The sequence below is a fragment of the Dermacentor albipictus genome, chromosome 2, assembly GCF_038994185.2.
Source record: "Dermacentor albipictus isolate Rhodes 1998 colony chromosome 2, USDA_Dalb.pri_finalv2, whole genome shotgun sequence".
In the NCBI taxonomy this organism is placed as follows: domain Eukaryota; kingdom Metazoa; phylum Arthropoda; class Arachnida; order Ixodida; family Ixodidae; genus Dermacentor; species Dermacentor albipictus.
The window spans coordinates 138375519-138396616 of NC_091822.1; the positions used below are offsets into that span (position 1 = coordinate 138375519).

At 44.4% G+C, this 21098-nt stretch overlaps 1 non-coding gene across 1 annotated transcript; it reads right to left on the reverse strand.

Annotated features, from left to right (window-relative positions):
* Nucleotides 1–20197: 20197 nt before the first annotated feature.
* Nucleotides 20198–20270, reverse strand: TRNAS-CGA (transfer RNA serine (anticodon CGA)). The gene has a single exon. It is a non-coding gene; the product is annotated as a tRNA-Ser (tRNA).
* Between the last annotated feature and the right edge of the window lie 828 nt (nucleotides 20271–21098).

A 21098-nucleotide genomic window follows, 5' to 3' on the forward strand; every position in this document is an offset into this window, starting at 1 on the left:
TTTAGCTAGAGAATATTGTAGAAAACACATCCTTCCTGGGCCACTTTTCTATAGCGGGCATGTCTGTCACGCTTCTGACCTCTTGGTAGGCCAGTCCCGAAGATAGTGCAATCTATATGATCTCTAACAATCTATAAGGGGTTCCTGCGTACACACTACGGCGCATGTGGCTTTGGGCTTAGTGGGTCGTTGCATGGGTGTGGGCAACTGGAGTAATGACTATGATGATGATGATTGTGACGATGACAATGACAATCATGGCGATGATCGTGATGATGGTAACGATGGCAATTTTGAAGGAAATTTAACCGATAGGTGACACCGATGAAATACGGTGCTCCAGCTCGGTTTTCGCAGTAAATTATACGGTTCACGCTGTCCAGTCACGCCCCACAGTAGGTCTCGAGGACATTCTCTTTCGTGGACTTCAACTAGACGTTGAATCGCCTTCTAGCGTTTTTTTTTATTAGTCGGTTTACTCGCTGATGAGTGTGTTCTTTGAGAGAGGAATGAATCTACTGCACACGCATATTCCACTTCCGCACGTTGCATGCTGCAATGGTCTGACGCATCTTATTACTTAGCAGATCATCTTATTTAGTCGCAAACGCAGCTCTCGCATTTGGCAGTTTGATAAGCTGATGACGGTGCGATCAGCTTTGTAATGAACGTGCAAGCGCAGCAAGACTTACAGCTTTACCAGATGGAAAGCTTAACCATGCTGTGCTTAATAAGTAGGCCAATCACGCATAGCCTTAAATTCAAGCCACATAAGTATGACACATTCAGTCATGAAATTCACGCACATAAGAAAACCAGGGTACACAGGAAGCGCGCAGAAAGCCGCAGGAAGCCGCACGAAGTCGGGCATAGATCCAAGAACATCATGTCACATAAAACGCACACGCAAGCTTTGAACACCCGAATAATACTCAGTATTTGGCGGCAATATCTCTTGCTTCTAGGCACCCCTGGAGACCCACTGGAGCATGGGTGTAGCCACGGTAGTAGAATAGGAGAGGTGACCAAAATAGCGCCCCAGGCGCGTGACCGCACCTTTCAAGTTTCTACAGCAGTCGCCAGGTGCCGAAAGGGGCTTATAGGCTGAAAGACGCGCATCGCAAGCTTTCGCTGTGCTGTAAAAGGTTGTTTGCTCTCGCAGTTTTTCTCGTTTTAAAACGCTGTTTATGAACTTAATAATTTATAGAGGCTGTCCGTTGGCCTTGCCCTCAAAAGTAAGTGTATCAAGCTCTATGGAGCCTAAAAATTTCTAATCGTCGCGGCTAATCGCTCCAAGACTAACACAGAGCGCCGATCGCAAGAGACGCGCCTGTATTATTCTGGAAGCATGAAAATTCTTACCAGCGAGTGTATAGCGCAAAAAGAAATATGTGGTTTTCACGTCATTGTATGTGGTTTTCACGTCATTGTGGGTAACGTTGGGCCTGTGTATGTAGTTGATTTATGATCACCTGGCTGTAACTAAATTTCCCTGATGCGGGGTCACCAGTTGTGCTTTCTTTTTTTGTTAAGCTCCAACTGTTCCAACTTTACAAAGCGAGCAGAAATACCCATGCTATCGCACGCGCAGGTTGGACAGAAAGCCAGAATTACCACATATCCAAGCGGATCACCTAAACACGACTGCGAGGCGCGCGCAACGCTGTAATGCAGTCGGACAATGGAGGAAGCTAGCTGTCCTCCTCCTTTCGGGCGAGCACGCCCCAATACGAAATGCTGGAAACAGCAAACGACGGGAGTAGACGGATGCCGTTGTGTCTATAGAGAGAGCGGTGTCGCCACGCCTTGGCGTTCGCGGCCTACCTTGGCCGGCCACTCTGAGCAAAGAGGAACAGAAACGGCGTGAAACACGCAGTAAGTGGTAGCCGTAGTGGCCGTTGTAGATGCGACGCAGTATACTTCACTTCACCGTCTGTCTTCCGGGCGCTAAGTGTCCGCGGGGGAGGTGACGACGGCCAGAAATAGCGTCAGTGGCGGAAGTATGGCCTATCCCATTGCAAGTGAAGCATATTGGCCTGTCGTCACGCGTGCGCCAGTGATTTGGATCGTGGTATGCGGGATAGCTCTCCCGCATACCTCCTGCCCGATAGAGGGCCCAAGCAGGAGGGGTATAAGTACATAATATATGTAAGCAATGCGTACAAATATTATGTATAACAACGTCCCATACCTAGCAACAAAGAATAGTTTTAAATGTAAAAACAGAAAAATGAAAAGGAAAACGGCACTAACCGTACAAATATTAGCAAATAGCAAAATCAAGTGCCGGGGCAATGAAGCATGCCACTCAACACAACGATATATAAAGTTGCTAACGCACTTGAAAAACAACCAAACTGCCAAAGACGTGTCGCACACACAGACACAAAGAAATTATGAAGCGGTTACTGCAGCTAATGAAACACAGGAATAACGAACATAAGAAACCTAATAAGTGTAGCTACAAATTCACAATACATTAATGCCAGCGATGTCAAATACTGATATGTTCTAAATAGTCAGGTACAAAGCAGAAAAGATTAAATTGGATGTCATTATACGCAGCACCTACAAGCTAGCCTTAGGACTGCCAAACAACACCAGTACGGAACTTCTCCAATTAGGACTCCATAACACCCTCGATGAATTAATCGAAGCGCAGCATCGGTCTCATTCGGAGCGTCTCACCCTCACAGAAACGAGCCAGCACAAGTACAATCGGCATCACCCACCACCCCCTCAACATGGAGACAAATACCCAATTCAATTCCACGCGACGGACATACTTGGCTGCATGCTGACCCTATCCCGAAAAACGTGCACGCGACTACAATAAAGAACGTCGGAAGGCAAGGGCTGCCTCCCTCATCAAAGCCTGGCGACACTACGGGTGCCACCTTCGTCGACGCAGCTGAATATCAAGATGGGCATCACTTCACGGCGACTACGACAGTAGGCAGGTCACTCAAACATGCCGCCAGCAACGTAACCTAAAACATCGAGACGGCCGACGAAGTGGCCATCGCCCTGGCCACCCTCAATCCGGTCTGCCACACCATCGTGAGTGATTCCCGCATGGCAATAAGCACTTACACCAAAGGTTGTATTTCACAATATGCACTATGCATCCTACATCAAGCCCCTTACTCACCCGAAAACCAAATAACTCTCGTCTGGTTCCCGGCGCACGTGGTGACGTACATCCGCAGCTCACCAACCTCAACGAGGTCGCTCACTTCTTAGCACGAGGCCTTGTCAACCGTGCTGGAGACAGCGCAGGTTCACCCGCGGAACGCGATCGCCTCACCAGCTACAACGACCTTACGAAATCATTCTATCCCGAAAGAAGAACCTTCCCCACTCCTCAGCACAAGCTGAACAGAGCACCGACAACCACCCTTCGTCTGTTACACACACACGTACCCCTCACTAACACGTTACCACAGGATATACCCAGACATCTACCCTAGTACCACTTGAAAAATCTGCAAGACTCAGGCAGCATCGCTTCCCCACTTGCTGTGGGAATGCAAACTCCCATATCCGACATTTAATACTGTGGCCCTCTCGTCGAGATGGCACGCCACCCTGCGCAGCTCCCACCTCGACGACCAACTCTGGGCAACCCAGCAGGCCTGCGATGCGGCGAAGAGGCAAGACCTTGACGTCCTCACGTAGGAGGCCTAGGCCCAGCCAACTAAACTGATGGTTTCAATAAAAGTTTGTTCGTCCTCCTCCTGCTCAGCATTAGATATCAGTGAAAAGGATAGGTTGTTCCAATCTGTTATGGTGTTTTAGATTAATGCCTGCGTTTGTCAACTCATCGTGTGCGACGGCTTGGATCGTGGATACTGCCGGGCAGTACTCGTCGTAAGAACGGACCTAGGAAACAGATGGAGACGCAGCCTCAATCTCACGCCGTAGATGACGCAACAAGCTGTTGGTACCGGCCAGCTGGACGTCCTCACAAGTTGAGGTAACGGCGGTGTGTTAGGGTGCCGCACGAATTATTGCTTCGACATGGAGGGCAAGAAAGGAGGAGGGCAAAGTAAAAGAAGGCAAGCTCTAAAATTCTTACTTTGGTAGTACATTTATGTGCTTCTGAATCACCATATGATACAGTCTCTATATATCTTAAGTGCAATACCTAATAATTATGTTGTTAAGCTACACTGAAGCGCCAAAAGAAGTGTCGATAGGTTTCGACTGTCCTCATAATAGGAAAGGGAGCATGACATGCCTCTGCAATTACTAAACCCAATGTTGCTCGAGCAATGCTTTAACATGCTCTACAGCTGTTAGCTATTAACGTTGAAGGCCCTCTTGAGATGACTGCGAAAAACTTTGGTAGTACATTTATGTGCTTCTGAATCACCATATGATACAGTCTCTATATATCTTAAGTGCAATACCTAATAATTATGTTGTTAAGCTACACTGAAGCGCCAAAAGAAGTGTCGATAGGTTTCGACTGTCCTCATAATAGGAAAGGGAGCATGACATGCCTCTGCAATTACTAAACCCAATGTTGCTCGAGCAATGCTTTAACATGCTCTACAGCTGTTAGCTATTAACGTTGAAGGCCCTCTTGAGATGACTGCGAAAAAGTTTCACCATGCAGATGTGGTGAAGAATATGCTGCTTTCTGTTTAATACTATGGGCAAAACGAGAACGAGGTGAAAGCAGGAGCCATCGTTTCGACAAGTGTACTTGTCTTCTTCAAGGCGACATATGCTTTTCTCGCCACAGTATGTATAGGTGGGGTTCTTCTAAAGGGGAGAGGGCGTAAGGTGGATGGGTGCGGCAACGAGCGAAGGACTACCTATCTGTTTAATTGTAGTATTACAAAGCTTTAGTAGCGATGGAACTGATCTTTCCTATGCCGGGCCTGCAGCGTGGCGATTAACATTCATTATTGATCTAACTCGTTTTTCAAGGGAGTAATTATGAGAAGAGAGCTCTCTATCTAGTGTAACCTCAAGAAATATGAGCTGCTTTAACATGTCCAAGTGTTGTCCCACAAGGAACAGCTGAAAGTCCATTAGATGTCGTTTCGTGAAAGGTACCATAGCCGTTTTAGTGAAGGACATTTACATTCTTCTTACGCTTAAGAATTTCTCCACAACGTTAAAGCATTCCTGCAACGTTGCTTGAACAATGCTGATGCATTGACCAGACGTAGAAACGCAGGTATCGTCTACGCATATCGAGTAATATAGTGCAGGCGGTTCTTTGTTTTCGCCCGTGTTCCCTATACCAGGTATATTAGAGCATTTCCACCTTGCTCTATTGCAAGCTGTCGAGAACGTGACGTGCCATGGTAACAAGATGGTGACATGGTGACCACCAAGTACGCATTTTTTCTTTTCGTTTTGGACAGTCGAGAAAAAAGAAATGTGAAATACTATGATGGTGTCCGAAAAATTTAATGTAAGAACAAGCATCCTCTTTAAGGAAGTATCAAAGCGAGAATTAAAGAAAATTAAAAAAGAAGGCCTTGCTAAGGCTTCACTGTAAGTTACCGACGGGTATTAGATGATGAGATAAATAATTCTCATAATCAAATCGTGGTTTTGGCTTGTAAAACCCCATAATTCAATTCAATAAATAATTTAGACTGAGGATAATTTTCGCAAGCGAGTTTCTAGGGCTGAACCACGAATTTGTCTCGCTATAGCGTATCTTCGAGTTCACTTTAATTACGCTACCAGCAGGAGGCAGTCACTTTTCCAGTGAGATAATTGAAACAATTAGGTCACCTGGTACGCTGTTTTGTTGAACTTAATGCTCGGTCGAAGATAAGAGGTTTCTAAAAATGAGAAATGTATACGCAATTATGGAAATAACAAAAGATGATACTAACCTAGAAATTAGAAAGTTCGTAAACAAGATCAAAAGTTTGTGAACACGACGTGAACGCATGTGAGCTCAAATGCTAGGTCGTATATACGTACAGGCTCTTTTAGTTAAGCCTGAAAACGACACGAGCTTTCCCATGTTTAGTTTACGTGTGACCCTCGTTATTTATTGTTGGTGCGACATACTCATAATTATCAAAATTGTAAACTAACAGAAATAGCATGCTGCCTTCGAAAATTGTTGCAGCGTAATTAGCATCCATATTCATGCACTTTCTCGCAGGCATTCTACACAGCTCAAGGTTTCCAAGGGCACCATGCAATTGCGGCATAGCACCCAAAGACTTCCAAGAATCAACAACACGTATCGCCATAGGCACGCCAGCGAGCACACATATTCGGTGGTAATAGCAACAAAAATCGTTCGTCACCATTTCGAAATTCAAGCGTTGTTCTTCCTGTGTTCTTTCAAGCGTTCGTCCTGTGTTGTGCTGTTCCTGTTTTTATTCTAAAGGTGAACCAACCAGCCCCATTCAAACCACTGCTAAGCGTTGTGCCATTGGCTACCTTTGCGCGCGTATCACGTACCTTGGTAGTTTTGCTTGATCTCCGTAACTGGAGCGTATTGACGTGCCGTCGATCGATGTCTTCATCAGTTTACAGAGATTTGAAAAGCTAATGACATAAAAGTGATCGTATTGTTCTGAGAGCAATAAGATGGAACGGGATGTACGAAGTTTAGAATACAAAAAGCGGCAATTCTTCCCGACACCGCATTTTCATTCCCCTTCGTCAATTCTCAAGCCAATTTAAACCACCTCCCTCCACACAATGGGTCCCGTGAATAGCGTTATACATTGATTGTGTTTTGTTTTCGTCAAAAGGATAAAAGCTCGTAACACAAACGGGTTTCGCTTATTATGCGCCCATGTCGAGTGAGACCTCAGCTCGAGCGCCAGTTTCGTATTTCTGCCAGCGAAAGTTTTCCCTATTCACGCCAGACAATACCGGATCCCGTTGTGTGTCCCCGATGGGAAATTCAAAGCGTGCTGATCTATACTCGTCTGCTTTCAATAGTTGGCGAAGTACGAGCAGACGAGTCAACCTAGGGACGCAAAAAAATTGAATCACAGAATGCGACATCCAGGGATGAGTGAAGCCAAAAGCGGCTTTTCACACATTTTCTCATTTTTGCCAAAACTTCTTCGCCATTCGCACTTGTTCTCGCCTTAATAGATTCGATTGCGTAATCATTCGGAGGCGCACTCCGTTTCCCAAAGGGGCTATTTTGTGCGTCAGACCTTTGTATTTGTTTACTGCATTGCCGTACTGAGATGTCATTTATTAAAGTGGCGCCAAAAGAAAGCTAAGAATCTCGCCGCGACAGTCGTCCCATTCGCGTTTCAGTCGTGAATATCTGGCATGAAAAACCCCAACAAAGCGAGGCAGGCGCTCTGCAATACGTCATGCTACATCGATGGGCTCTTCACACAAAGGAAGCAGATGACGCTTTGTGCGTTTGCACGATAGTACTATCGTTTTCATTCCTCATTAGTTGGATAATACGCTGTTGAAGGCTTAGACAAGAATAGGATGCGGTAACTTGTGGAATAGAAATATTTAAGCGGCGGCGAAAGTCCAGCGCAAGATTGTGTCGGCTTCGAAACCACAAGAAAGAACGAGGAAGTGTGGCAAGGAACAACCGCCGAACAATCGAAGAACCGGTGTTATGTCCTTTTTACTTCTCCGTGGCCACAGTCGGGCTAGGGCCATGCTTGTGTACCAACTGCTCGCTTCAGGGCAGAGCAACGGCAGTGCACAAGAGCCACATCACGCGGTACTTTTTTATTTATTTCGCGGGCTTCTTTGGCACACGGAAAAACGAACTACGTGATACTTATCATGCAGGAAACAATTTATTATGCGGTTACTTATGGTGCTCTACAATGCTGCGTGTCACACTTACGCACTTAAGCCATTAATTAAAACGGTTGCCCAAATAAATGTAATTAAATTATTAGTTGTGACGAAAATAAAGATTGCCTGGGTTACTCCAGCCTATTGTCAACACTACGCTCGGTTCGATTCGCGTCCTAAATGCCTTTCATTTTTGAAGTCTTATCTCAAGTTACGTGGGACAAACTGTATAGTGTTCCACCTTAGTTTATTAAAACATTAATTATTACATTATTAATGTAACATTATTAAAACATTAGTTTATTCAGTCGTTACGACTAGGAAGCGCACCACCCACTCCAATAGCGCCCAAAATAAGCACCACTGGACAGACTGTTCGGAGAACAAAATCTGGACGTATTTGACACATACCGGCTATTTTCACAAGCCAATGTGCACTGTCTATTATCCTCAAAAGCACAGAAGCATAAATAATAAAGCGTACAAGAACGAAACATGAAAAATAAAAGTTTTTCAATCTAAAATTTCCTGTTTAAAAAGCCCCTATGCACTGTGTGTACCAGTGGTGCTTCATATCTCTCTCTCTCTCTCTCTCTCTCTCTCTCTCTCTCTCTATATATATATATATATATATATATATATATATATATATATATATATATATATATATATATATATATATATATATATATATATATATATATATATATATATTGGGGGGGTTACTTGAAGTCATTGCTCCCCTCTGCACCCTGGGGCCGAAGCTAGGGGTACCTAATCACAGATTTTAAAAGTTACGTTTTGTGACATTAGTAATTTAAACGCAAGAAAAACTTAGCGCACTGGTTTCCGCATAAGCCTCTATTTTCCCCCAACTAATCGGCGATGGAATTGGTTCACTAGCCGATAGACTACATTGTTTTTCATTGAAACTGTGCCATCTGTACTTTCTTTAAGATTGTGTTTACGTGCCATGACAGTGCTATCTCTCATTTTTGTCATATTTTCTTTACTTCCTCTTCTTTAATGGTATTTTCTCCCAATAATCTTGATTTACATGTTCTTTCCCTCTGTCAGGTACTTTTTGCTATTCACAGAAATGAGGTCTCGTCAACTAACATATCGCTTTTAAACTCAGTTACGCGGCAGAAGTATTGTACTGTCAATGCTCAAAATGCAGTGGACCCCTTGTAATCATCTGTATGAAAAACAATACTTTATTATTATTATTATTATTATTATTATTATTATTATTATTATTATTATTATTATTATTATTGCGAGAGCAACTATAAGGAGAATTCAGGCGCATTTTTGCCGTCGCCGTCACCGAGAGCTTCCGTATAAGTGAAATCGTGTGAGTATGAGCCGGGGAACGCGGTTCAAACTCGCGTTCGCGAGCGAGGAACGCGGCCCGGATGCATGCCCTGTCCCTGTGGCACGCGAGACAGGGGGATCAGGGGAAGGAGGAAGGGTGCCCTTCTCCGGCGGCTGCTACGGTGTCTCGATGTCCTCCTTGACCACCGCTCCGTAGAGTAGAGACAACCGCGGCGTCTACTACGTCGTTGGCCACGTGAATTGCTAACGCTGTAGTAGGCACCTTTGGCGGATGCTGTGTATGGACGCGCTGCCGGCACTCGGGCCTCTTGAAAGCGGTCGGCGACGCGGCTAAAGTACGCGCCCGCGCGGACCTTATCTGCAAAGCGACCTGCGACGTTTACAGAGTGCGCGTAGTGGCGGTAGCTTCGTATGCGCCGTGCTTTCGACGTTTCGTGTGCGTTGAAGCGACAGATTCAAGGAGGTCAATTGGCTCGCGGCTACTGCCACGATTCCTGACTCCAGCGTTTTCGCAGGCAGTTTCCGCTGTCATCGAGCGATCTGTGTTCATGTTCACCTGTGCGCGCGTGACACCGTGCTGTTTAATTTAGTTAAAACACGTTGACGGGCTTATTGGTTTGAATAATTGGTAGAACGTGTAAGGGCGACTGAAGAAGGATGTAGAAAGAAGCAGACACACAAAGACAGCCCTTTCTCTATGCGTCCGTTTCTTTCTACGTCCTCGTTGAGTCAGGCTTACGCATTCTATCATTGTTTACGTAGTTACTAAGCGAATGTTTACAAGTTTATACGGCCGACAAAACTACTATCCTCACTTCGTACAGCTATGTACTAATTTTCTATCGCAATCGGTGCTTCACCTTTCCGGTGGAACTGCAAATAATTTACTTTTATTAAAAAGAGCGACTGAATGCGAAATGAATTAGCATCCAACGCTGCCTGTGGCCCACTGGTGAGACGCGTGGGCGAATTAAGTCCGGCAAGGGGCGACAAGGTGCGCAGCAGTCTCTCCGAAGTGTCACCGTTCCTTTCTTTTTTATTCTTTTCTTTTTTTTTCTGACCCGCCGCGGTTGCTCAGTGGCTATGGTGTTAGGCTGCTGAGCACGAGGTCGCGGGATCGAATCCCGGCCACGGCGGCCGCATTTCGATGGGGGCGAAATGCGAAAACACCCGTGTACTTAGATTTAGGTGCACGTTAAAGAACCCCGGGTGGTCGAAATTTCCGGAGTCCTCCACTACGGCGTGCCTCATAATCTGAAAGTGGTTTTGGCACGTTAAACCCCATGATTAAATTTTTTTTCTTTTTCTGTCTTATTAATTAGGAGCACGGATGTGTCCTGCCACTCGGTAAGTTTTATTCTACGAAACGTTCCACTCAGCTAATCGTCAATTGCCGCGACAAAAAAAAAAAAATTACTCCATCGTTTTCTAGAACATCAAACTGCGCCGTTTCGTGATTACATTACAAGTTATTTCTACCCTTGTGTGCAGCCGTGCGAAGTATAAGAAGGCAGCTATACCATTAAGCAAGTTCACACGCCTGTTATTTTAATCATGTCTCACGCCTCTTAGTTTTGCCTCGGAGGTAGCGCTGCGCTGAAGTGCTCCGGATAAGCTAGCTGGAGTACGTTCGTTACACTTAAATTTACGCCTCCTAATCCGCCTTCACCTAAAAGCTTTCCCGGCTTCTAAATTGCCAGAAATTTCAACAATTTCGGAAGTGCAAGGGCCAAGCCGGATCACGCCGTTCAGGCCGAATTTCTAAGATGAAACCAGTTTCGAGATATTTTATCCCAAAGTGTAAAACGAAATACGTGGGCGTTCCAGTTACTTCTGTGCTTCAGTGCCTCAAAGAGCATTTTGTTCAAAATTTAAGTGGAACAATGGATTTTTACAGCACGTTTAATGGCGCTTATCTCCGAAGTGGCGTCATTCTGAAAGTTCATTCCAACTAGATACACCTTTAAAATTCACCGGACACAATTCGTGAATTGCAATATGGGCGGAGTGTAACAAAAAAAATTAGTGTTTTTTTTATTAATTAGTTGAGTATGTGTTTTGATTTCTCGTGCAAGTAACGTCTCCCTCTCTGAATAGCCTGTCGCAGGTAACATAATTATAGTTCGTGAGCTGGATTATTTAGAAAAATTTATAAAACTTAAAAATTATCGCTTTGTATATTAGCTGATAACACTAATGCTAAAATAGTGTGCTGCTCGTTGCACTTACAAGTATAGTTAGGAACTTTGTTATCTCCTAGCACTGTTTTCTTATTATGTTGCACGCGCTAATGATAGTAACCAGAAATTCCCGCAACTTCCGAGAGGTAATTCCAAACTTACGAGAAATAGTCTAAAGAGGAAGAAGCAGAAGGTAAAGAGCGAGTTTTAAGAGAACTGAGAAGAGGGGAAGTCAGCAGAAAAAAAAAGTGTTTGTTGTCCAGTTCATTTGGGAAGTGCAGGCTGACACGGCAGTTCGAATCATGCAAATGCACCGAGTAGGTCAGGTAACATCCATCTATTACCAAAGGTTTCCGCACAATGCGTTTGTCTTTTGGATTCACCAGAACATTCCCTTTGTTTTCTGATGTGATTACTGATAAGGCTTGCATGCTAGTATATTCTGGTGCCGGAAGCGAATAGCTGTCTGGACGAGTTATAATAGTACCGATCAAGTGACTGTTACCTCTTACTTAAAGAGCGATATTCGCAAGGAATGGTTTCGATGACCATGGTAATCAAACTGCAGCCTCTCGGTGCATTAGAACATTTTTAGAAAATTGAAGTAAAGCATGCTGCATTTTTTAAAACTGAGCCAAGGTTGAAAATTCAATGTCAATTCATTGATTTATTACGTTAAGTCATTAGGGAGCGGCAAATGTTCGAAGAAAACGTAACATCTTAATTTTGTCGCGCCGATGAAGGGTACAATAGTTTACGGAGTACGCGGAGTAGAGCACTAACATAAAAAATTCGTTGCTAGGTCATATGCTTACCGAATCCAATTAGTAGGTCGGCGACAGATGCGTTACTTTTACTAATCTCCTACTTAGCACTCACAATGTCCGAAATGTACTTTGTACGCCATTTGCGATGCTCCATGATCTAAGTTAATATGCAATAAATATTTTGTTCCTAGACACATTTTGTAGAAGATATGTGACAGCAAAAGACGTTTAGTTTCACCCATTTTCTTTTTTTCACTCTCTACAAAATACCGGGGCTCTAACCCAGGCGCACTTCCCGCCTTTCCTCTCACAGCATTGGACCATATATACTATAATGTCAAAAAAAAATGGACAAAATTATTCTATGAACGTTCATATCTAAAACATTCTGGTTAGCTGAACAAGAAAGGCGGGACACATTGCCTTCTGAGGAAACACAGGTGTGGCTGTGTTCATTTTGACGGTTGTATAGCAAGACTGTGTGTCAAATAAATTTAGTTTAGGGTCGTATTTAGGAATACAAATGCTCAAGTGTGCGCGTTAAATGTGGTGTCCTTGAGAAGCCGCCAACATATAAATGAGCCAAATCGTGTGCCCCCTTTCTGTCACAGCTTATTCTGACATCGCTCCGGCTCAGTTGTCTTCCCAGCGTTTATGCTGACCTCGTTTGATTTGGGGCATGCGTGACGAGACCCGTAGACATTGAGGGATTGGAGAGCCTGCTTGCTACGTCATGCCACTCCGGCGATGAGCCCATCCATCATTGGTGGAAATTTTCGCGAACCAACATCTGCTGAGAGATGTCTTACGTCTGCTAGAAAAGAAAATGGATGAAGAGTTGACATCTGAGGAGCTATGGAACAAATCTTTAATAAGTTGTGCAGGTCAACGACTCATCTTCATAATTTTACACCACTTAATGAAAAGAAAACAGAAGTAGTTCAGATACTTCAGGATGAATTGCCGAAAAATTAAAAGGCGCCCAAGCCAGCTATATGACGCATCTGCGCACACTTCAATTAAACACGTGCGTTGTGTACAGAACAGTCATCTTTTGAGAAAATGGAGCGCTACCTACCGCGGGGAAACGACAACACAAAAAAAAAAACTTACGTGTTCTTCTTTAGGCTTTCCCGGCTATTACATGACACTTAGTGACGTCAACAAAGGCATGCTTCTGACGTCACCTGAATAAAGCCTGTCGATTGGCGTTATATTGAGAGACGTGAGCCGTCAGTTCCTATCCATCTGCTATAGCACGCCTTGTCCATGGCGTTCACCGCCCCGCTGTTAATCATCGTTTCGTTCGGCTTTCGTGCGCAAATAAGTGATATCAGCTCTTGTAACCGCCTATTTATTTCTGCGTGCGTGGCAGCAACTGCGGCTAGCAGAAAAGCGCTAGCTCCTGGTAACCTCAAATTGATGCTATTTTCCGACAAACACTCCCATGTCACATTTGGTAATAAACACTGACACTGTAATGTTTGCGTGGCTCCTGGAGAAGAACGCGGCGGATGGCACCCGTGGTGAGTGCATCGCAAGCTAGAGAAACCGCTCCTTCTCTTTAAGCAATGTTGAACAAGCGAAAAAAAACGGATGTTGACATGAAGATTAAAAGTTAGTTTTTTAGTTTAACATTTCTCGAAAATAAAGGTTCTCGTGCACTGTCCACTTAGGTGATCCTTATTTGCGCTGTGTTTACATGGAGTTAACACGGAGATTACACCACTCATGTCTAAAAAATGTAGATAGACGTGTGAATATTATTTTTAAGTCGGTACATCTTCCAAGAGTGCACAGAGGTAACAAAGATTAGTTTTTTTTTTCTTTTTTTAAGTCAAGCAGCCATGAAATGAAGCTTAGGCGATCGCATGTCTTCGAGTTTTATTCTTTTAGTTGCAGTGCACTCAGAACCACGACGTTTAAAATAGGCAGGCAGATGCTTTAACGACTTCCAAATGACACAACGTCCACGTGACGTGGTGTGTGCTAAGAACGATAGGTTGTTGCTTAGAGTTTAATTGCCAAGTTAACAATTTGCTAAGCTTAATGCGCTGCGTTGGAAGAACTCGCCACGCCTATAATGGCCGTAGATAAATTTCACAATATAAGCAAACGCTTAATCGCCCATTGGCAATGACGAGTGCAGCGGTGCTATAGGCGTTTCCACATATTTCTATTATTGCGTAGCCAAAACGCTATCCTGTAGGAAGCACAGGAGCAGACCGTGGCTAGAGTAAAAAAATATACATGATGTTTCAGTTATATTCTGCAGTACCCGAAGAGTGTCGTTAGGCATTGTCCATTGCCCACATGTGCCATTCTATTTTTTTTTGCGGATGTGTAATTGATTACCATGGACAAATTAATTTTTTAGCATCATCCTAAAGAAAATACCTTCAATATAAAAGTATTACAGTGCACTGACAAATACCTCTTTTTTTCTGCATCAACATATATTTTGCAGGTTCATTTTATCGGCAAGAGTTGGAATATTCTACTAAGTGCAATGCGGGTTGACCCTGACGTGAAGCCGACATTAGTGCACTTAATCAAAATTTGTCTATGTTTGGGTGTGCAGCTGTTTTTGGGCTCGATTTTCTTTGATCGTGAACCCAGCTTCGTGTTAAATTGTCTGGTGTAGAGACAGATGGAAAGAGAGAAAAGGAGAGAGGCTATTTAAATATAACCTTGGAAAGCTTAGCCGGTGTGATGTGCCTAACGTGCTATTCAAGGTTAGTACGGTGCAAATTGAAACGATGCGCAAATTTCACAACACAGCTGCACAGAATACACAAAACACACGACAACACTCAAAAGTGTGTGTAAGCGTTTGTACACTCACTGACCTACATTTTGGGGAAGAATTGCAGAATATGACAAATATATTTTCTTGGCCCAACGTGCTGGAACTGCAGTGTGCTGGTTGTGAAGGTCACTGTAGTAGAGGGCTCCATGTTAACTTTAAATATGTGGTGTTCCTTAACATGTACTGAAAGAATGGTGCGCGAAGGTTATTAGATATTGCGGAAGATCAAACTGCTGCCGCCGGGGCCCGAAATCAAAGCCGTTGGCCTCGTTCTCTGCAGCTCAACACCGCAGCCACTCGGCCACCATGGCAGGTTAGAGCTTCGCAATTACTAAGCGAGAAGGCCTTATTTCTCCAGTCTCCCTATTTTATCTAGCATGGCGACATCATTACGTTCACTTCTGAGTCAACAAAACCTCAGAAGTGGTTGACGCCATGAGCGCATCTCAAAGCTTCTCAAAGCAGCTTTAGCTGCGAAACAGCCAAAACTGACACAAAAGCAGTTTAATTAGTTTTGCTGCACCCGATAAGCCTCCCAGTACGTAAGCCACGGCCTTCTGACGACAAATGCGCGGTGCAACATATATGTCGGCTACAAAACAAGGGAATCCCAAGGTTAACGCCAGCACTGAAACTGGAGAAAAATGAAGAAAATGTAAGCTGCGTTCTCCACATTTTCCCACACGTGCCGAGACGTCCTGCTACGATCTACGCTGCGAGGCACCTAAAAACTGGTAATTGCAGCCACGCGGCAATTACGCCGAACCTCTGCGTTTCGAACAAACTTTGACTCCAGTAAAGACTTCTCTGACGAAGCTCATGCATAAAGCTTCTAGCTAGCCTAGTCGTGAGCGGCACAAAAGTTGCACAAGAAAGTTAAAACAATTTTGCACTTGCAGTCTCTGGCCCTTCTGGGTACCGTCTAACTAGCTAACTTTTTCAATGCCAGTTCTGACTTTGCGAGTTGCGGACGCAGATAACATTAAGCGGTTCACGCTCGAACAAAGAAGCAACCAGCACTGGCGCAAATTAGGAGAAGCTGCGAATACGTGTACCCTGCACTGCAAACCATACTGTCTTTGTTCCTGGGACACACGCACATGAATTAGGGCACTTAATCACACAAAACATTTGTGAGCAGATTCATACCCACATCATCTTTATTGTTGGTTTACTTACAGCTGTGCTTTGAAGACTAAAGCCACGTGTGCACGAGCTCGCATGACTACTTCCTCATTCTGACCGCTCGCAAAAGAGGGAAAGGTATTGTATCCATATGAAAGACATACTGTCTACAAAATTGCTAACCGAAAGTAAGGGCGAAAGGGCGGGGCAGCCAGTAAATTCTTCAATCTACGTAGGTTCCACGCCGTTCCACGATTGTGTAAACGAAGAAATATTACTGACGGCAAGGGAGGCTATACCGTCGTTCTACGACCTGCAGTATTAATTTGCGCAAATCCAGCGTTTCGCCGTGGAGCATGCTGTGAGCTTTGATGCAGTAAGTTTGACTGCAGAAGTTCAGCCAGATGTAAAATTGTGCACAAAGAATGAGCCACATACCTTTACATGTATCTGTTAAATTTACGTTAAATAAAGGTTTTCTTGTGTTGAACGTGCTTGGCCTGCTCTATTGGGAGTGGTATGATGCGAGTCTTCTTCAGTGAAGTGGCCTGTGCTATCAAGGATTAGGAGGTTCCTAAGCACTTCATTGTAAAGACCTTTGAGTTCATCGAAAACCTACCCATGGGCCGCAGAACGCCGCGGCCACTAGCCGGTGAGGCACGTATATGATTTTAATTCGATAGCCTTGTAGGGTGACCTCAAATTTCTTGTAGTTATTCTTATGGCCATAAATGTTGCCCGCTTGATGGCAATGAGCGCGAAAATTTCGAGCTTACCCCGAATGCAGTGCAGTCTCACACAGCGTCTCATAGTAGTACCTCTCACGGGGAAATAACACCAGAAACTTGCACGTGACACACGCGCCAGACCTTTCAAGCAGCGCCTTCGATGTGACAGAAGCGTACGCGCCGTGGTCGCTCAGTGCCTATGGTGGTGGGTTGCCGAGCACGGGGTCGTGGGACCGAATCCCGGCCACGGCGGCCACATTTCGATGGGGGCGAAAACACCCATGTACATAGATTTAAGCGCACGATAAAGAAGCCTTGCTGGTCGAAATTTCCGGAGTCCTCCACTACGGCGTTCCTCATAATCAGAAAGTGGCTTTAAGACCCGATAGACCCGATAGACCCGTAAGACCCAATAATTTTTTGGCATGACAGAAGCGTGTATGTGATCGTGGCATAATGGTTAGAGCGTTGCGCTGCTGTGAAGCAAGACATAGGCTCGATCCCACCGTTGGTCACACATTTATTTATAGCAATATTGATAGACCTCACCCACTTTGGAGGTATAAATCGCGTCTCAGTGTGCACGAAATTGCAAAACTGATACGAGCTATAGAATGGTCACCATGATGAATTAATGTTTCCATGGTCCTTCGTAACGCACGCGCGCGCGCAGCGGTCCAGACATTAGAATCATCACAATCTATCGCATAGTTAAAAAAACTTGAGGGCGCTAATTTCAAGCCTAGTTTTATTTAAGAAGGAGTGAGGCAACTGAGAAGGCAGGAGTGTGTTAACTAGAGAAGCGTCTGGTTTGCTATTTTACGCTGGGAGAAGGCAACAGTCTAAAGAGAGATTAAGCGATACGGGAAGGGGAGACGCGCTTAACACGTTCCGGCGCGCGGACCACGCCACGCTGTCAAAAGCGGCCGTATAGGCTATAGTCATCTTTAAAGAGAGACCTGAGAGAAACACTAAACCAGCTTAGATTATTTAACTACACTCTTTCAAAACTATACATATGTTACTTTCGTGGTAGTAGGCTCACTAACGGTAGAAAATAAACGTCCATATTGATTTTTTTTCACCACCGACATCCCAGAACCGCTACGTCATGGTGACGTGACGGATTTCAACGCATTTTTCATATTTTTGTGATTGTGATTAAGTGAAAGTTCTTCGAACCTGGCTATCCATCAGAATGCTGAACTTGTGTTCACTGTTATTCATCCCTCTTTTATGTCATCAACATCCGTCATACCGCTATTGAGTACCCGTCCTCCCTCACCCTGTGGAGAGTAGCAGGCTAGAGCCCGCTGTGGCTGCAGCCTCGCTGCCCTTTGCTGAAATATATTCTCTCTCTTTTCAAACTTGGCTTCACTGATTGGCTCATTTAGAATGCAATGCACTCAGTCTTTACCATAAAAAGCAAAGCAGACGCCGTCAGAATATGACCTCCCGCAGAGCTGCTTCGGGAACTTCAAGGTGGCGTTCATTGCTAACCAGGTTTCGTGTTTGTACTTCTTCTGGTTTACCAAGCGCTTGACATAGTAAGAGTGGGTTTTCTCGATATTATATTACGGTAACTTACAAATACAGCTCAAAGGAATTTTCTCTTTACTGTGCCTTCTTTAGTGCCTTCACTTCCTTCTGGACCAACAATTGGCAGGGGCTATGTAACAGCTGCGCCTTTAGTCACAGCGACCGATGTCACAGTCATCCCAACTCATTAAATAGTTATTGTACTTGTAGATGAAATCGAGGAAAACGGCACAATATCTGGCCGACGCACACTTTTCTAAGGCAGCGCGGAAAGCCTTTGCAGTGAGGTGTCAATATTCTGTATGCAGATTCCCCGCCTCAGATGTCACGTGCATCGCTGTCAGCAGTTCCAATTAGTCTGAATGAGTTTTAATGAAGGCAGCTCCTAATGACAGCATACACAGAAGAGGTGCCCCGCATCGGTTCAGTCTGCGAAGACGGTCAGAGTTGCAGCGAAGGGTTCAATGCATGAAGCCCATTTCGTTTCACATAAATTCTGGCGCTTACTTTCAGTAAAGACATCTACTAGACAGATTGAACTAACAGATCCAGAAGGTAATCTCCTTAACTCTGAGAAATGCGCGTCAGCTCTTAACGACTACTTCACCTCAGTTTTCTCCAACACTAATGACAGTCCGATTGAAGCAATACCACCACTTTCAGTAAAATTAATGCCAGACATCAATATCAACCCTGATGACATAAGTAGCCGCATTAATTCACTTACAGTCCCCACCTCAGCTGGGTGTGATGGAATTAACGCCAACGTACTAGTTAACCCCAGTAACATTTCTAGCCAGGTAATACACCTAATATTTACGCAATCCTTAAAGACTGAAAGCTTGCCAGACGACTGAAAAAAGGCCCATGTCATACCAATCTTCAAGAATGGCGACCACTACCGTGCTATAAATTATCGCCCAATTTCTCTGATCAGCATTCCTTCGAAACTTCTAGAACATATAATCTCACCCAACCTAATGTCCGACCTGGAACCTAGCAACTTCTTTTACCCTCAACAGCACGGCTTCAGAAAACTATTTTCATGCGAGACCCAACTTGCCGTATTCACCCATGAGATTCTGCATTTCATGGACCTTCATTTGCAAATTGATGTCATTTTCTTGGATTACTCGAAAGCATTCGACCGCGTTTACCACAAACTCCTTCAAAAACTCGCATCTTTCGGAATCCCAAATAGCTTGCTTACCTGGCTTGAACACTTCTTAAAAGGTCGCACACAGTTTACCTCTGCAAATAACCATAATTCATCTCTTAGCAGCGTAACATCGTGTGTGCCACAGGGAGCTGGTTTATAGCCTTTCCTTTACCTTATCTACATCAATGACTTACCTGCTAACATTAAGAATAAATTACGTCTTTTCGTGGATGACTGTGTCCTATATTTCCCTATCAAAGGCTCGAATGACATCACCGCACTACAACAGGATCTAGATTCCATCGCAGTACGGTGCGAGTAATGGTTCATGCCGCTTAACCTTACTAAATGCATAGCTCTGGCATTCACCCGCAACCACAGCCTGACCAGTCACACCTACACAATAAATTCAGTTCCTATCAATCATGCCCCATCTTACAAAGATGTCGGCGGTCGCATGACGTTGACACAATCATGGGCAACTCATATTGACACAATCTGTTCTAATGCTTCACGCACCCTTGGATATTTAAAACGCAACCTGAAAGCCGCATCTCCGGAAATGAAAAAGCTAGCATATCTAACATTGGCACGTCCGCAGTTAGAGTATGCGTCATCTATCTGGCACCCTTCCCGATCATATCTTACCTATGGCATAGAATAAGAAGCCAACAAACACTGACACCAAGGACAACATAAGGCAAATTACTTGTGCTTAATAAATGAAATAAAGAAACGATAAATTAAGAGAAATTAAAGTGGGTGAAAAAACATCTTGCCGCAGGTGGGAACCGAACCCACAACCTTCGCATTTCGCGTGCGATGCTCTACCAATTGAGCTACCGCGGCGCCGTTTTCCCATCCACTTTCTTGGGTATTTATGTGTCCGTCAAATATGTGATACAAAATGTACCTCTTGTAGCTGCTTTGCTGTGAAAATAAAAGAGTATTCCTTCTTGCTCCGCGGACACCCTTGATGACATTTCAGACATCCACTGAATGCGCACGAAGTTGCATCCGTCAGCACCTCAAGCCGAGATTTATACTCAAGGCTTCTCAACAATCCGCAAAGACTCACGACTAATTCCACTTCAGATAGTCCAACATTTCTTGACCAGACGTCGGTTCTAACTGAACCTCTGGATTAGGAAGGGCATAATTCAAGGAAGAGATGTGTGGCACGAGGTTCTGGATAAAGATGCAAATATGCCGACAAAATTGTGTGGAGAAGCTAAAATTGAATATTTAGCTAAAATCAGTTCCACATAGTTACTTTGTTAGGGTATAAATTATATGGACACTTAAGGTGAATTTTAGCCATTGTCATTGTCACCGTGGCCGTGATGTCCTGTACAAAATGCAAGTGCGATAAGGTCAGGCCCCGCGTTCTGTAGTCTGTGGATGCGATAGAAAGTGTGCGAGGGTGAGCCTAAAGGGGATGATAGTTTGGTGCGAGTAGTCTTCCCGAGCACGTAGTGGTGGAAGTCACGTGATCAAGCGCGCGCAAGGGTAGGCGAGCGGGAGTCTTTTGCATTAGCCCCGCCATGGCTGCGCATGGCTGTCGGCGCCGCTTAGCCCATACGCGGCCTATGTACTGTATATTGTAGGCAGACTTGTGGGCATTGCAGAAAAAAGTAACTGATTATAATTACTTGATTCAAACATATAGTTGACCAA